The 13168-nt window shown below is 41.6% G+C and overlaps 1 non-coding gene across 1 annotated transcript; it reads left to right on the top strand.

Annotated features, from left to right (window-relative positions):
• Positions 1-12267: 12267 nt before the first annotated feature.
• LOC115029540 lies at positions 12268-12371 on the top strand. Its single transcript, XR_003835099.1, has one exon. It is a non-coding gene; the product is annotated as a U6 spliceosomal RNA (small nuclear RNA).
• Positions 12372-13168: the final 797 nt, after the last annotated feature.

Genomic DNA, 13168 nt, shown 5'->3' with positions numbered 1-13168 from the left:
GGAGACCAGCTGTCTCCTGAGTCCCAGGGGTCAGCAAGCTCTCCTCTGTTGGGAAAGGTGCACAGAGGTCTGAGGATCAGCTCAGCCTCCTGGCTGAAGGCCCGAAGGGACCCTCCCTGTCCAATAAGCTCTGTGGCTTCTGTGACCCGAGTGATCTCCTGCTTGGACCAGCCTCAGAGAGATCCCGGATAGAAAACAGCAGTCAGTGCTCTTAACCACTGAGCCATCTCACCAGCCCGACTTCTTTGTTTCAGTGCTCAGCTATGTAAGGTTTTATGCTTAAGATACTATAGCTAAAAGCCCATTTAATACAAATTCTGCTAATTAAGATGCATCCTATTTTTTAATTCAAGTTTCATTTATTAATGGTAATAATAATAGTTTGTGATGAATTAACTGGCATAAAAATTTTGAACCTTTTTCACAGTGAAGGAGAAAGCTTAGCCACTTTATGATAATTCTGTAGTCTTACACATAAATTTTCAAAATAAAGAATACCATGCCACCAATATTGTCTTATCAAGATGATAGAAGCAGTTATGTATGTGTCATTTTAANTTGTTTCACACACACACACTTGTTCATTTCCTCTTAGCCATAGGGAAGAGATTCTCTGAGTCACTCAGTGAATACACAAAACCCAGGATAGNACCAAAACCCATAATATATCCTGTGCTTTTTCATTATATGCATACCATCCATAGATAGTTTATAACAAGCATAGTAAAAGATTAATAACAATGTTAATAAAATAAAAGTTACAACAGTTTACAATTAAAATAATGCCGATGTGCATGATTGTACTTGGTTGCCTTATTANNTTGAATATAGCCACTCTGATACTATGACAGTTAATNTAGTAACTGCAGCAGGTACTATAATTGAGTAATGTATATACACTGTGTGGATGGCTCTCAGCCCAGGTGGGGTAGAGACAAATGATGTGAGATTTCATTTTTGTGTCCAGATCTGCATGTAATTTATGATATGTGGATTGTTTATTTCTGGCATTTTCATTTACTATTTGGTATTAACCATAGGTAACCAAAACTATAAAAGTTAGGTCACAAACGCTGAAGGTCTAAGTAAGAGGCAACTACGTAAATGTACTTTTAAATGAGTGTTTATAATAACCAGCAACAGTTTTTGTTATTTTAACAAGAAGAAATGTGCAGTTTTCCATGTCAGGAGAAACACAAGGAAGAAACACAAATTAGTAATATATGAAAAGTGACAGAAATTGTNGTCATATGGTATGTTTTTTATCAAAAGAAAATGAAAGTAAATAGTGGTTTGATCAACTCTTACAAAAAATACTCGATTTGAAATTGAGACATAGATAAAGAAGTTTACCTTGATAACATACTGCTAATACTATTGGCATAGCATTCAGTGATAGAGTGTTTTGGGAGTTGTTCAGGAGGTCTCATCAGACACAGTAGTGACNGAAGAGAGGTTGAGGTGGTGAAAGCCAATTCTACAACGTGCCAATGTCTAGTAGTGTTATGCCTGCGTGCAGCAAGAAAGAAGCATAAAGATCCTAGAGATCCACTAAGATTTCTGGTTTTTTTGATTGTTTGTTTTGGCATACTATTATGCAATTTTAAGTAACACACTATTGCAGTGCTGGATTATAATATCTATAGTTAAGTGTTGTGTAGTATGATTAAAATTCATTAATTTAGCAAATAATTTTTAATATTTAATGAGCAACAAACACACTGGGATCCAGGACTAAAGAAATAATACCATTCATCCTATGTTTGGTTACCGATGCTACGGGACTAAGACAAAAATAATTTATTAAATTTTAGTGTGTTAAGAAGTGTGGTAAAGTCCAGACGAGTGGCCATGAAAGGGAGACCTCTGATAAGAATATGTAGTAGGTAGCAGATATTGAAATTCAAGGCTCAATGTTAGGCAGACTGATGATGGGAAAGCTGAAAACCTTGAGTTCTGTTTCCACTGTTAATTCATACAAACTTCTAAATGTCAGTTTACTCACTAGAAATAGAGAAAGGGGCTGTGAGTTCTCAAAATTAGATTTATGGGTTTTACAACTGCCTTGTGTAATAGCTTTCTGATTATTTATATAGCTGACAATTTTTCTATAGTAGTAAAAATATGACAAACTTTGGGAAAAGTGCAATCTTTGAATGTTTTTCCGCTGTGAATTTGCAGTGATGCAATTGGTCCCATGAATGATCGTACAGGGAAGGTGGTTAAGGGGTAATTAGCCAGTTGATTCTGTTTGTGTAGGTCTATACTGTCTCACAGGGGTGCAGGGATGTGTTGCNTACTGCTAGGTGAGGAAACCGTGAAGGACCACCTGTGTGGGATCTCTGGACCTCTGGGCAGGTGCAACAGGAAAATGAAGGAGTCTACAAAGTTGTCCTTTGACCTGCACAAGTGACCTCTATGTATTGCTCTCCCCATGCCTGTAAATGGACACAAACACTGGTGATAACAAAAATAAAATATAAAATCCTTAAAAGAAAAAAAAAAAAAAGAAAGTACCTTCACTGGTTACTTTTAGTGTCACAATGTGATGCAGTCTGGAGTCACCTAGGAAGATAGTCCAAATGAGCAATTATCTAGATAAGCTTGGCCCTCCAGAATGTCTGTGAGGGATTGCTTTAATGGTTCGTCGACGTGGGAAGGCCAGCATTGAATGCTGGCAGCATTGTTTAATGGACTGGACTCTGAATATGTAAGAGTAAAGAATGCTAGCTGATTGCTAATGGAGCAAGAATGTGTTTATCTCTTTCTGCCCTTTATGGTGGGTGTGATGTGACTGGTTGAGTTCCCATGTAACTTTAATTTTTTTCAAAATCTATTTTTAATGATGGTTCTTAAGTGCTTTAACCTTCCTTGTAGCTCACCACCCACCAGAGGTAGTGGAAAGGAAAGGATATGGAGGGGAGGGGAAGTGGACCTGTATAGAAAGGTTTTTTTGGTGCAACTCCCATCTGTGTTGTCTAGAAATCCGCAGTTCAGTTCACAGGTTAGCAGGCAGTGGCAGCTTGATCCACTCACAAACACTTCATGGATACACCAGCAATCCAGTTTGGTAGACTCGGGTTAGCAACAGCATTGACATAGCAGGCTTCTCAGCTGAGGCCTGAGTCAGCAGGAGGAAACAACAGGAATGCCAAGAGAAGTTCTCAGGTGTGCCTCATTCAGGGAAGGAAGCAGAGATCAGTGAAGACAGGAGAGCCACAAGTGTTGCACAGCTAGCTGTACCAACAAGCCAAGCTCTGTCTCTGTCACTCCATAGAGTCCTATTTATACCCTCCAAACATCATGTGTCCTCCATGTGTATGCACGGCTCTTACCTCAGCACGTGCATCCAATCAGCCCGAGTCCTTGGAAGCCGCAACAAACTGCAGCACACCACCGGAAGTTTTTGGTGTGTTTCTCTCTACGGGAGTCTCGACAAATGCAGCTCAGCTACACAGTATAAGGCAGACCAATACATGTGTGTCATTAGCAAAGAATCCTTCATCACGTGTCCTTTCACGTGTTTGCTTTAGCAGAACATCCTCTCTCTCGTGTCTGCTTCAGCACAAACGTTCCTTCAGGAGTCTGCCTTAGCCTTTCACAGCTGTGCCCACTTTAACGAAACTTTCCTTCATATGTCTGCCCCAGCAAAACCCCATCCAACCGACTTTCCAAAGAACCCTTAAATTTCTGCTTCATTCCCACCCTGGCTTCCTGAAATGTTGAGCTGAAACAACGGATTGTAACTTGGAACTGTAAGTCGAATAAACCCTTTCCTCCCTTCGGCTGCTTTTGGTCAGGATATTTTATCATGGCAACAGAAATGAAACCCAGCCCAGTAACTAAGAGAGAAAATGGAGTCCATAGCTGTGGATGTTGGGAAGTGTGAGCTTTGTAACATGCTTGGTTCAACAGAGAGCAAAGAGTGCAGCATGGATGTAAAGTACCAATAGTATGGAGTGTGGTGAGAGAGGTCAGAGGTTAAGAGATTTAGTACAAACTCTGTGTTTTACTGGAAGTGAGTGAGAGAAGAAGCAGGCAAATGCCATGAGCTATTATGTCTTTAAATGGGCACTTAGAGTGGACTAAAAAGAGAAGGGTGTTGGGCAGTCGGTCAGGGGGATCATAGAATAACCTTCCAAATAGAAAATGGTCACCTGGAACACAGTAACAAGATTGGAAGCACGTAGAGGTGGTTAAATTCTAGATAGATTTTCGATACAGACAGAGCCAACTGTGTTACCCGACAAAGACGTGTGCAGAGCTTGGGGTGGTCTTGCACATGTGCCAGCTTCTAATCCCCTTGTGAGAAGATTCTCTTGTAGCCGACAGAGAGCTGAACTTGGTTTTGTCTAATCCACCTCGGCCATAATGATACATACTCATCACAATTACTGATACTTCTGGATAATGTCTTACATGTTTGTTCCTACCTGAACTGCCTCTTAAAGCTCTCTCCACAGTGTAGACTTTTTTTTCTCTCTAGCACTACAGCCTTTCTTTTATACCAATAATAATAAATAAAAGCACTTGGGCAGAAGTCTAGCTTTTAGAATCTCATCTCACTAAGTATAAAATTGGAAGATATCCCTAGTCTGCCTTCTACTCCTGGGGAGGCACTATGACCTGGACTTTCTCATTCAGATTCAGCCCTGTATGGTAGATGTTGCTCTCTTCTCCAGAGGAGGAAGAAGAATTTATTTTATCAGTGAGCACAAAAGCATACGGTTTAGCAAGCTGGCTGTGGGGACTTTCCCTACACAATGGCTGTAGCATCTAACCATGACCTGGTGCCTGTGATGGATTGTATATGCTTGGCCCTGGGAGTGGCACTATTAGGAGGCGTGGCCTTGTTGAAGTAGGTGTGTCATTGTGGGTGTGGGCTTTAATACCCTAGTCCTAGCTGCCTGGAAGCCAGTCTTCTTCTAATAGCCTTTAGATGAAGCTAAAAATCTCTCAGCTCCTCCTTCACCATGCCTATCTGAATGCTGCCATGCTCCCACCTTGATGATAGTGGACTGAACCTCTGAACCTGTAAGCCAGCCCCAACTAAATGTTGTCGTTGTAAGACTTGTCTTGGTCATGGTGCCTGTTCACAGCAGTAAAACCCTAACTAAGACAAAGCCTTTTTTAATATCCATTCTGTTGGCTATGCCAGACGAATTCAGGCTATTTTCATAGTGATTACAGCTGCCTTCCAAAATCCATGCTTTGGGCACACAACAGGGCCACACTTCTCAAGAAGCCTTGGAGTTTGTATGCATGTGACTTTGTTCTACGCAGCACATCACTGCACAGCCTGGCCTGCATGTGTGTAATGTGCTCATTCCTTCCTGTTCTTCCATCCTACAGGATACATGGAACTGTGTGATACAATTATAGACTGTCCACCAGCTTGTGTCCTTGATGATGACACAGAGAAGGATATTCTTCCCCTCCCCCATGGCTAGCAAGTTGAAATGTTCAGGTTGATAGCTTTGGGCTGAGAGGCCTGGGGTCAGTTCTTTCACCGTTTTCCAGGTGATGGTGACACTTCATATAGCTGTCCCAGAATTTAGAAAACTACAACTTTAGGCAAGAGCAGGAACAATACAAGCAAGAAATATGAAAGTCTTACAGACTGCATCAATACCAATAAATATGAGAAAAACTAGTAAATATCTAGAATAGACGTGGGAAGGGACAGGCTAGCAGAGAAGGTGGCTCTGCATCTGCACAAATGCAAATTTGCATTCCCCTAATTGCTTTCTGTTCCTGTGTTTTCCCTTGAAATACTAAGATTGGGGAAATCTCTAATTAGGAGTGAGCAGGAGAGGTCTCTTGGTCTGCTGATGGTGTTAGGAGAAGAACCTTGGAGGGATGTTAGTCTCCAAGAATTAGATTTGGAGACGAGTTCAATACAGAAGGTCTTGGTGGCAGTCTAGCTTCAAAGGGGAAAGAGAGTTGGGCAACCACACTGTTCTGTTCTTCACCAGCATTTCAGAGAGGCAGCTAAGGAAACTATGCAGGCTCTCTACCACCCAGAGTACCCAAGACCTGCACGTGGAGCCAGACCTATATGGAACAAAGACTGCTTTGCAAAGGAGTCCAAGTTCACAGTGGAACAGGAGCTTACTGGCCTCTGTCACCTCTGAAGTAGATCTCTGCGGCAATAGGTCTAGAATAAGTTGTCTGGGAAATCAGGACATCAAGAAGCAGTTCCAGAGCTGTCTTCTTCCCAGGAGTCTTTGGGGGAATGCACTCCCATAGCCAGTGTGTGATTCACACTTCACACAATCAGATTTGAGTAGGTTAGATGAATCAGGCCCTGGATTAGGCCCAGGAGAATCAAGTCAAGATGGGAAAAAAACGGAATCCTTGAGTCAACCAACCTAAGAGGTTACTAAGACTCTTATCTTTAGATATAATCACTAAACATTTTGGCAGTTGGGAAATTTTACAACATAGTTTCTTTCTTTCTTTCTTTCTTTCTTTCTTTCTTTCTTTCTTTCTTTCTTTCTTTCTTTCTTCCTTCCTTCCTTCCTTCCTTCCTTCCTTCCTTCCTTCCTTCCTCCCTCCCTCCCTCCCTCCCTCCCTCTCTTTCTCTCTCTCTCTCTTTCTTTCTTTCTTTCTTTCTTTTTTTTTTTGGTTTTGCGAGATAGGGTTTCTCTGTGTAGCCCTGGCTGTCCCTGAAACTCACTTTGTAGACCAGACTGGCCTCGAAGCAACACAGTTTCTTAATGAACTGACACTTATGTATCATATTTCTCAGGGAGACACACCAAATGGGGAAAACCCACTACTCTGTCCTGCCTGTGAATTCCAGCAATGGGTTGGGAATTTTTGGGTGAAATCTGGGGAAATTTCGAGGAAGTGATGATGATCACACATGCTGATACCGTTCTTGATGTGTTTGGATCCTGGTAAGAGCTAATGACCTCTCCGTAAGTCAGTGGTGCTCTGAGAATGTTGTGGCTTTTAGAGGGGTTTTGGATAGTCATGACTGGAACTCTACTGGTCATATCCACCATAGGGGGTGATGCTCAGCACTCTAACGGTGCACCCACACACACCAAAGCATCATCTGGCCCAAAATTTCAGAAGTGCCAAAGTTAAGAGTTCTTCTTTGAACACATTTTCGGGGATTTTAGGGACTTCCTGAGGCTTAGTCACACATAGCCTCACTTTGAGTCAACTGGTCCTGGAACAAAATGCCCAGCCGAAGCTCTCTAGTGGGTCTTCATTCAGAAAGCAAAAGCAGAGCCTCACTCTAAACTACTGAAGTTACTGTAGAAGAATGGTAGATTTTTGCAACACATTTCTACTCATTTTCAAATCCATGTGTATGTTAATTTAAATATGGCCATCATGTTTGTATTCAGATACTAAGCAATCAAAGTATTACTTTAAGCAGGTCAGATGATGTTAGCAAAGTCTTTTATTTTTTTCTAGTAAGCCCCAAAGGGTCTTTGAATTTTAAGAGAAGGTTGTATTCTTTTTATTTTTATTTTTTTAGATTTATTTATTATTATATGTAAGTACACTGTAGCTGTCTTCAGACACCCCAGAAAAAGGCATCAGATCTCATTATGGATGGTCGTGAGCCACTATGTGGTTGCTGGGATTTGAACTCAGGACCTTCTTCGGAAGAGCAGTCAGTGCTCTTAACCGCTGAGCCATCTCGCCAGCCTGAGAAGGATTTATTCTTACCCTAGAAACTTCCCTAATGCATATTCAGGCCGTAGCCACATGCACAGTTCCATCAGGATTCAGGGAAGTCCTGTAGTCTCTTCCTTATTTTGTCCTACTTATTCAGAACACAAATGCGTGGGGAATGACTCACTGGGTGCCGATTAGGGAGCTTGGTTCTAGGAAACTGCCAACAAAGCAACATTGTAACCACTGCCCCATTAGAGCATTTAAAACAGTCCTGGAAAATGGCAGGAAGCTCATAGGTGACAGTTGCCTTATTAACCTTCATAAAAATCTCACTAATTTGGAATTTACAAAACTCTCTGCTGTGGTTTGGGGATTCATTAAAAAGCTGGCCATGTCGCCCAGCTTTTTACATGAAGACCTAATCTGCTATGATGTCAAACATATTCTATGAAATCATCCCTTTCATTGCTTATTATTCTGAGACTGAAAAATCAGTAGGTTTATGAAAACTGGGCTCTGAGTCTATACACTTAATGCCAATAGCTATCTAAGGGATACCCCTTATGCTTTGATTTGTGTGCACCTGTGTGTTTCTGCATGTGTTCACGTGTGCATGGGGATGTATCTCTGAGTACATGTGTACATATGGTGCATGCATGTGGGCAGGACAGAAGTCAATGTTGGGTGTTGTAATGGTTTATCAATGCTTGACCCAGGGAGTGGCACAATTAGAGGCTGTGGCTTTGTTAGAGTACTTGTGCCACTGTGGGTGTGGGCTTTAAGATCCTCATCCTAGCTGTCTGGACACCAGTATTCTGCTAGCAGCCTTCAGATGAAGATGTAGAACTCTCAGCTCCTTCTGTACCATGCCTGCCTGGATGCTGCCAGGCTCCTGCCTTGATGATAATGGACTGAACGTCTGAACCTAGAAGCCAGCCCTAATTAAATGTTCTTTTATGAGTTGCCTTGGTAGTGGTGTCTGTTCACAGCCATAAAACCCTAACTAAGACAGGTGTCTTCAATTGAACTCTATCTTGAGTTTGGGAGCTTCTAGATTCAGCTAGGCTGGTTTACCAGTGAGCTCTGGGGATGGAATCCTCCTGTCTTTGTCTCCAGCCTTGGGCTTACAGGGGCATAGGACTACATTCATATTAACCCTAGGCTCCAACCTAGGTCCTAATGCTTGCACTTGACTGACTAGCCCTGTATACGTTTTTTTGATAGAACATGAAGACATGCCATGTTCATCTTTTCCACTCTTAATATTAAGCTTGAGGTCCTGGGAATTATTATGATGTTTACTGCTAAGTGTTCATTCACCTCCTTCGAATGGGGAACGCGGAGGCATTTGGAGAGATTTCATCCTTTATGTAACAGATTCAACAAATCTTCCTTTGCTTGAGGCTACTGACTCAGAGTTTGAGGGCACAAAGAATGCATCAAATAATGTCATCTATTTGGGGCAGGAGATCAAGTAGACAATTCTCTAGACATCTGTCGAGCCTTTGTTATATTGCAAGCACAGGCTTAGGCCCTGCACATCTGTCTGGGAACTCCAATGAGCCTAACTGCTGCCTTCCCAGTCACCCTGAGTGATGATGGTTCAGATCTGACAATGAAACAATAGGCAGGGCATTCCTGCCGAGGAAACGTGAGCAAGAAGCTAGCAGCACACTTTCTGTTTGCTCCAGACATGGATAGACTTTCCCTCCGCATGTCCACTAAAGAAAATATACTGTAAACCCCAAACAAATAATGTAGAGCTTCCAGAGATGAAAGGATTCCTATTGTACCATTAACTGAATTTGAATAGAATTCTAGACAGAATTCTTGGTCTGTATTTAGACCCCACAGTCAGCATGTAGGTAGACACTGGTCACTATTAGTTCTCAAGTGGAGCTTTAAGAAAATTGACAAGGCAGTATCTATGGAATATAAAGAACAAACAGGGAGGCAGAAAATTATTGAGGCTTTGCTTCGCCACGTGTGTTTGTTGGCTTGGTAAGACTGCTCAAGAGGCTCCTCTGCTCGTGGTGCTAAATTTGTTCATCATCTATAGGTTAGACCTGTGTGTGTTCCATTTCATACTTGGTTTTATACTTTCTATAGATGCATCTTAGAGAACCTTTTCATTTCCCTGAAAATCTGTAGACTAGACTAGCAATCTTATCATCTGTCCGATTTCCATCTCAAGACAAATCCCAGTGTTATTTGAGCATCAACTACTGCAGCTCTCAAAGACACAGTGGGGCATGCCCCAGGTTTGGCTGATGATACTGCCCTAGTGTTCTGACCTGTGCTGAGGAAGGGTTGTCAGCAGTTATTGTCTGCCAGAACTACTGGGAACACTGCTTCCTGTCTGAGAAGTTGCTAAGCGACTAAAAGAGACAGAGAGAGTTGAAAGGCAACAGATTTGTTTAAAATTGTGCTAAAGAGAGATTTCCAAATTGAAACACCATAGTCGGTGTGATTCTTTGTGGAGAAAGGGTGGAAAGTTGCTAAAACTAAAATCAATATGTGAATTTCACACAAAACGATTGAGTGTATAAGGCATTGCACTGGCACATTGAAGGGCTAACTCTCCATGGGAGGAACAGTGAACTCTTTGACGAAGACATGTCACACCTAAAGCTAGAGTCCCAGAATACCTTTATTTGTTTAAGCTAATGAAGTCTACTTAAGCTGGCTTGCGTTTGGGTTTTATTAGCTAACAGTGCAGAGTGTCTTGGCTTATAATATGGCTATGTACCCATGTAACACAAGTTTTCAAGGGGAATTTAGAAGTCAGTATATTAGAAGCATGCATGAGGGAGATGGTAGAAACCAAATTTACAAGGGAAGGTTGCGGTAAGGTATTTAGGTCTTGAGTCACAGAACACATTCGTTTTTGTTTTTTTCCAAAGGAGAGAAATGGTCTCTCATGAACTCACAGCCTCACAGAGGAGCCATAGAGTCAAGTTCATGAATGCTATGAGGACAGTATGCAGCTGGGTGAGGACTCAGAATGGAATGCTATATAAACGAGCTGCAGTTACTGTGGTGGAACGACAGATGGAAATAATGAGTTGAGTCGTATTTGTACCAATTCCTTGCCTCCTACCATAGACAGTAACACAAATGACCTGATCTCCGCTATACCTGTGTGTCTAAAACTGTGAAGAGTTCTGTCTCCAAGAACTGGGAGTTGAACAAATAGGACTGATTGTTTTCTGAGAAGAGGTTCAGAAAGGTTTCTATGAAGTCAGAGACCATGTTTCTCTAGTAACCGGTAGAATGCCCTTTCATCGTTCTATAAATAGAGCTGCAGTTGTCATTTAGCACGTGTTATCGGTAGCTGTGCAGCTGGCAATGTTTGCTTCCTGTAAATGACATCTACTCCAGTTTGTTTTCATCTCATTGACTCCATTCTCAAATTATTTATATGTAAATGACATATATATTTTTTTTACTAACCAGTTGGGAAACTATTATAGTTTGAGCCTTACTTGGTAGTAGGCACTGTGCTAAAGGCTTATACATTGCCTGTTTGGCCTGTCAACCCTGAAAGGTTGGTACTGCTGTTGCCTTTTTGAGGTTGAGTCACTCTTGGATTAGACCTGAAGCACTTGATTTAAGATTATACCACTGTGACATAGTAACAAAGACAGCATGGTAAGGGCACAGAAATGGATCCGTAGAAAAGTGGAACTGAATAGAGGATCTGGAAACAAAGTCACAGATCTATGGCTACCTGACTTTTTTTTGAGGAAGGTATCAAAACAAACTATACTAGAGAAAAGACAACTTAGTCAATAAAGGTGCTGGCAAACCTGGATATCTAACTGAGGGAGAATGAAAATCGATCCAGAGCTCTCACTTTGCCCCAAATCAATTCTAACTGGACCAAGGACCTTAACTTAAAGTCCAAAGTGCTAGAACCCCTAGAGCAGGGGAAGTTCAAATGCCCTTTCACAGGGGACACCTAATACCACCAGAAACACAGATTTTTTTTTACATTATGATTCATAACAGTAGCAAAATTACAGTTATGAAGTTGTAACAAAAGTAATTTTATGGTTGGGGTTGGCTACACCATGAGAAACTGTACCAACAGACCACAGCATTAGGAAGGCTGAGGACTACTGTTCGAGAGGAAAACAGAGAATGTATTTCAAGTTACACACTCACACACACTCTCACACGAGCGCGCGCGCGCGCACACACACACACACACACACACACACACACATTAATATGTATATTAAGGCCAGAACTTTCTGAGCACAACTCTGGTAGCACAGAAAAACAGTCTCAATAATTAACAAGTATTAACAAGACTCATTGAAATACAACAAAACAGCAAAGGAGGCTTATCAAGTAGAAAAAAATAAAACCAGACTGTATAAAGAGTGGGGGAAAAGCTTTGACAGGTGTGCTTCAGACAAGGTTAATATCTGAAATATATCAAGAATTGTCAAAATTGAGCACTCCCCTGTAAATCTGCCACTCAACAAATGATCTAATGTAAAGAACAAACAGATCTCAATAAAATAAACACAAATGGCCAATAAGTGCTTATAAAGTGTTTGAGACCTTTTGCCACTAGAGAAGTGTGTGCAGTAAGTACTGTGTATTAAGAGTACTGTGAGTGTGCACACGTTGGCAGCACGTATAGTAATATTGGAATGATATGAAGATTAGCATGGCCCATGTGAAGGGATGACATGCAATTTTGTGAAGTCTTCCATATTAAACAAAAAGAGTCCACTGTGAGATTACATCACCCCTTAGTTAGAATGCCTGTCATGGAGAGAAAGGACAGCAAAAGATGCTGTTGAGCATAAGGGGAACAAGGAATGTTTATTCACAGATGGTGGGAATGTAAACTACTGCAGCCACATTGGAAATCAGTAAAGAGTATTTCCCAAAAAATAACAGAATTAGAACATCCACAGACCCAATTATACTACCCCTGGGATTGCACTCAAAGGACTTTATAGTCCACATCAGAGATGTATCAACAGAGATGCATCTCTGTCCACTGCGGCATCATCGACAGTAATAAGGACCGAGTCAGTTTAGGCATCCACCAGTAGATGGATGGGCAATGAGAATGTGGTGCGTATACACAGTGGGATTTTAGTCCTATGCAAAGATAAATCGACCATAAAATCTTCAGGAAAATGATGCTTCTGTACCATCTTACATCTAAACAAGATAACTCAGATTCCAAAAGACAAGAACTGCGTGTTTCTTTCGTAAGCAGATCCTAGCTTGTATTATTTATATGAATGGGGTTGAGTATGGGTGTAGGTTATGAGAGTAAGAAGGAGACAATGAAAAGGGAGAAAGGAGGTGTTGAGGGAGGGAGGTCTAGGAAACAAAGTGGAAAAAGAACTTCTATTCTTCTGAAGTTGTCTGTGGGGCTTATCTCCTCTGCCTGCCAACCTAGGGCTATCCTGGCAGCTTCTAACCTCCATACGATCATATCTGGGCTCAGAATGTCTTCAGCCTCTGAGGCTTCCTGTTGAATAAGCTCACCCCTTTCTAG

This window comes from Mus caroli, chromosome 15 (assembly GCF_900094665.2).
Source record: "Mus caroli chromosome 15, CAROLI_EIJ_v1.1, whole genome shotgun sequence".
NCBI classification, from domain to species: domain Eukaryota; kingdom Metazoa; phylum Chordata; class Mammalia; order Rodentia; family Muridae; genus Mus; species Mus caroli.
This window is presented reverse-complemented; position numbering and strand designations above follow the sequence as displayed.